The sequence below is a fragment of the Lolium perenne genome, chromosome 2 (genome assembly GCF_019359855.2).
Source record: "Lolium perenne isolate Kyuss_39 chromosome 2, Kyuss_2.0, whole genome shotgun sequence".
NCBI classification, from domain to species: domain Eukaryota; kingdom Viridiplantae; phylum Streptophyta; class Magnoliopsida; order Poales; family Poaceae; genus Lolium; species Lolium perenne.
In genome coordinates, this window is record NC_067245.2 from 190,531,914 (window position 1) to 190,537,718 (window position 5,805).

A 5,805-nucleotide genomic window follows, 5' to 3' on the forward strand; every position below is an offset into this window, starting at 1 on the left:
AATTGCAGGCATGGTATAATTATAATAAACTTTATCCTCTCCATAGTAGGTGGCACCAAAATACCACTATCATTATAATCATCATCAATGGGAGGCAAAGTATCATCAAAGAAAATTTTCTCCTCAATGCTTGGGGGGGCTAAAAATATCATGCTCATCAAAACCAGCTTCCCCAAGCTTAGAATTTTTCATAGCATTAGCAACAATAGTGTTCAAAGCATTCATACTAATAACATTGCCATTAGCATGCATATAAAGTTCCATAGGTTTTGTAATTTTCTCTTCAAAAACATCATATCCTAATTCAATATAAATTTCATAAAGATCTCTAATTTTTTTGTTGTTTTCCATTAAGCCTAACTAGTGAAATAAAAACAAGAAACAAAAAGATATAATTGCAGGATCTAAAGGAAATAGCTTCGAGCACTCACACACCGGCAACAGTGCTAGGAAATAGCTTAGTAGTCGGAGGATGTGAATACCTTTTACCTTACCTCCCCGGCAACGGCGCCAGAAAATAGCTTGTTGTCTACTGTTGGCTTCTTTTTCTGTAGACAGTGTTGGGCCTCCAAGAGCAGAGGTTTGTAGAACAGCAGCAAGTTTCCCTTAAGTGAATCACCCAAGGTTTATCGAATTCAGGGAGGTAGAGGTCAAAGATATCCCTCTCAAGCAACCCTGCAATTACGATACAAGAAGTCTGTTGTGTCCCCAACACACCTAATACACTTGTCAGATGTATAGGTGCACTAGTTCGGCGAAGAGATAGTGAAATACAAGTAATACGGATGATTGTAAGTAGTAATTGCAATCTGAAATAAAGATGGCAGCAAGCAAACATGTAACAGAACAGTAAATAAACGGAGATTCGATGCTTAGAAATAAGGCCTAGGGATCCTACTTTCACTAGTGGACACTCTCAACAATGATCACATAATAAAACTACTCTACACTCTCGTGTTGGATAACAAACACCATTCATTGTGTAGGGCTACAAGAGCACCTCAATGCCGGAGTTAACAAGCTCCACAACATCCGGAGTTCATATTTAAGTAACCTTTAGAGTGCATGATAGACCATTGCAATTTAGACCGAGTACTAACATAGCATGCACACCGTCACCGTCAGGCTATGAAAGTGGGAATAGATCACATCAATACTATCATAGTAATAGTTAACTTCATAATCTACAAGAGATCACAATCGTAACTTATACCAAGTACTACATGATGCACACACTGTCAACATTACATCATGGAGGAGGAATAGACTACTTTAATAACATCACTAGAGTAGCACATAGATGATATTCAACTTGATCACAAAGAGAGAGATGAACCACATAGCTACGGTAGCGGCGATGAAGATGGCGGTGGTGTCGATGGAGATGCCTTCCGGGGGCAATTCCCCGTCCCGGCGGTGTGCCGGAACAGAGACTTCTGTCTCCCGAATCTTGGCTTCGCGATGGCGGCGGCTCTGGAACTTTTCTCGTATCGTGGCTTATCCGTGTCGAAGTTTTAGGTCACGGAGGCTTAAATAGGCGAAGAGGCGGAGTCGGAAGGGCTCTGGGGGGCCCACATAGTAGGGGGGCGCGCCCCCCTTCTTGGCCGTGCCGCCATGTTGTGTGGGGCCTCCCTGGCTCCCCTCTGGCCCCTCTTCGGTGCTCGGAAAGCTTCCTTGAAATATAAGATCCTGGGCGTTGATTTCGTTCAATTCCGAGAATATTTCCTTTCTAGGATTTCTGAAACCAAAAACAGCAGAAAACAGGAACTGACACTTCGGCATCTCGTTAATAGGTTAGTTCCGGAAAATGCATAAAAATATTATAAAGTGCGAGCAAAACATGTAGGTATTGTCATAAAACAAGCATGGAACATCAGAAATTATAGATACGTTGCAGACGTATCAGCCACCACCACCATGCCCCATGCCTGAGGATGGAGCCCCGGACTTCCTCAAGGTGCGGCTATCCCAGGAATGCCAGGGTGCTGTCAATGAAGGCGACGAAGAGCAACAAGCACTGCAAGTAGCGGCCCGGCTAAGCCCATCTAGTCATAGTTTAAAAAGCCGGACCAGTGAGGCGATTGATTCACTAGTTCCCTAGTTGGACCACCGGTTCAACTGGTTCGATGGCGACAAAAAACCATGATTTTTAATTAAAATTTAAGCAAATTTCAAAATATAAATATCCATAAAAGGCATACATAGAGTATATTTCAATATGTACTCGTAAATCATGGTGAGTCCAAGTGGTATATCGTGTTCTGTGGTACTATTTCTTTCTAGTTGAAGGTTTAGAGTTCGATTTCTCTTGTGAAATATATTTTTTTACTAGTTTTTTGATGTTTGGACCGGTGCCTCTTAAAAGACCGGTGAGGTCATCGATTCAGGTTTTTTCCAGTCGAACCACCAAACCGATTCGGTTTTTAAAACTATGCATCTAGGCTCAGATTGGCCCCCTACATCATCGTCCACCTCGCCATCCGCACCAGCGCCGTAAGAAGGGTTGGCGAAGCCACCGTCGCCGTGACCCTAGACACGGCCGAGGAGAGCCGCCGCTGCGTCGCACGGGCTTTTCCCGGCGCCCGGCGACATAAATCAAATAAAATCACGCATATGTCATTTGCACATCAGCTGCGTGAGGGAGAGAGACAGACAAAAGCTAATGGGGCAGTGATGGGAACATTAAGAGAGTGTTTGATCTAGGTTCAGGTGAAATGTAATATTTCCTCCCAGTTTACTAGTCCTACGTGTATCCCTAGGTCATCAATTTGACCAACTTAACGTAAGATAAAAAATATATACCATTAGAAACTTTAGGTTTCATACTTTCTAATGGTATTTTTTTTGCGTTATATAATTTATATTATATAGATTAAATTGATAATCTTTTTTTAGGAAAAGCCACCACGGCAACTTTATTGATTAGCAAATAAACTTACAACGTTTGCCAATTGGCCAATAAGAAAACCAGGCGAATCCTCATGACAAACAATTAACTGAGGCCCCTCTGCACTACTGGCTAGAATATAAGCCATAATTTTACTTTCTCTAGGACCATGAAAAAACTTAACACTAGCAAAGTTACGGACTAAAAAGGAGCACTCCTCATATATAGCTGCATCACCTCCGCTGCATCAAATTGACAACCTAGATACACTTGCATGCCTAGTAAACTGAGATATATGGAGTATAACGGTTCAGCACTTGGCACATGTTTCTCTATTTGGTTCGAAAAAAGAAACGAAATGGTGTGGTTCCATCAAAGAGAATATATACCCACTAGATGCTGAATGTGAGGGTTCGGCTGATTTGATGGAATGTGCATAGCGCGCTAACCCTGGCCAGAAATGTTCTCTCACCCCAAGAAAAAAAAAAGGATCAACTCGCCGTGATTGATAAGCAAAAGAAAAGTGGAATAGTAAGAGCATCCCCACTCGTCTCCCCGACTAGGTCCCTGAGCGACGTTTTTCCAATCCGGACGGCGTTATTTGGCCCAGTCGTGCCCCCGGTTCCTCGATTTCGTCCGGATTTGGGCCTAAATTCATCCGGCGAGCCCACGCCATCCCCGGACCCCAGGGGAGCGCTCGGGGACTCCGGACGAAACGAAAGCGCGCGAAACGTCGAGGAAACTTCCCGCGCGTCTGGTGGCCCCAAATTGTCGGCGAGAGACACCGATCGTCGTCCTCATCGCATCGTCTTCCGCGCGCTGTAAAAGCCTGCCGCCGGTCAGCATTCGCCGGCCGCGTAGCTTCCACGCGGCAAGTTAATGTCGTCGCCTCGGTATCACGCGCAGCTACTTCTATTTATCGCCGATCTACCGCGTCTGCTCCGCATTCACCTCCTCGCTCACCTTCCCCAAATCTTCCCCGATCTCGCACGAACCCGCGGCGGCCACAACAATGGCGAACGACGGCGCGGCAAACAATGGTTTCGGCCGGCGCTCTCTCCACCAATGGGAGGGACGGCTCCTCCACATGGCGGGCTACCCGACGCCGCCGGACTTCCGCGCGCCGGGAGGATGGAGGCTGAGCGCAGGCGGCGTGCCGATCCCGCCGCCGCCAACGGGTGGGGCCGCACTCGAAGTGGCGATCGACGAGGTGCTCGTCACTCTCAGTGACGAGCAGCGCGCGGATCCACGCTTCTTCCCCGACAACTACGATGCGTGGACCGCGTTCTTCCGGCGCAGGTACGAACGCGAGCTCGCCTCGTACGACGGCCCTCCTCCTCCTCCGGCAAGGAACAACACCGCCGGCCGCCGGCGATGGTGGAGCGCGCCTGGCCGCAACCTCCAAAATGTGCTCGCGCACATCGACGGCGGGAACTCCCCCGTCCTGGGGATGCCGCCGCCGGTGGCGGCTACCGTGTCGTGCCGGCACGGTAGTTCCTAGATGCCGAGGAGGATGGACCCATCCTCCTCCTCGTCTGGCTCGCGGTCGGCGTCCAGGTCCGGTGGGTCGACGCCGGCCACCGTCAAGAAGGAGTGGGCGTCTCCTTCGACCGTCAAGAAGGAACCAGCGTCGCCACCGCCGACCAGAGGGCGCAGCAGCGGCGCCCTCGTCATCCGCGACAAGCCTTCCTCTCCGCAGCGCGGGCGGAAGTCGTCGAAGAAGGAGGCCGCCGCGGCCGCCGTCAACAAGCTCGCCGAGGAGGAGGCGAAGCGCGCGGAGGATGCCGCCGTGGCGGAGGCGATCGCCAGGTCGCTCACGGAACTGGTGCCCGCCGACAACAGCCTCCCCGAGGACGCCGCACTGGAGTGGTCAAGGCGCGACTGGGAGCGCCAGGAGGAGGAGCAGCAGCGGCGGCTGCTGGATCTGGCCACCGCGCGTCAACTCGCTGATACGCGTACAGCACGCGTCCGTTGGGAACCCCAAGAGGAAGGTGTGATGCGTACAGCGGCAAGTTTTCCCTCAGTAAGAAACCAAGGTTTATCGAACCAGTAGGAGCCAAGAAGCACGTTGAAGGTTGATGGCGGCGGAGTGTAGTGCGGCGCAACACCAGGGATTCCGACGCCAATGTGGAACCTGCACAACACAACCAAATTACTTTGCCCCAACGTGACAGTGAGGTTGTCAATCTCACCGGCTTGCTGTAACAAAGGATTAGATGTATAGTGTGGATGATGATGTTTGCAGAAAACAGTAGAACGAGTATTGCAGTAGATTGTATTCGATGTAAAAGAATGGACCGGGGTCCACAGTTCACAAGTGATGTCTCTCCCATAAGATAAATAGCATGTTGGGCAATTGACAGATAAAGAGGGCATGACCATGCACATACATGTTATGATGAGTAGTGTGAGATTTAATTGGGCATTACGACAAAGTACATAGACCGCTATCCAGCATGCATCTATGCCTAAAAAGTCCACCTTCAGGTTATCATCCGAACCCTCCGTATTAAGTTGCAAACAACAGACAATTGCATTAAGTATGGTGCGTAATGTAATCAACAAATATATCCTTAGACATAGCATTGATGTTTTATCCCTAGTGGCAACAGCACATCCACAACCTTAGAACTTTTTGTCACTGTCCCAGATTTAATGGAGGCATGAACCCACTATCGAGCATAAATACTCCCTCTTGGAGTTACAAGCAAAAACTTGGCCAGAGCCTGTACTAGCAACGGAGAGCATGCAAGATCATAAACAACACATAGATGATAGATTGATAATCAACATAACATAGCATTCATTATTCATCGGATCCCAACAAACGCAACATGTAGCATTACAGATAGATGATCTTGATCATGTTAGGCAGCTCACAAGATCCAACAACGATAGCATAATTAGGAGAAGACGAC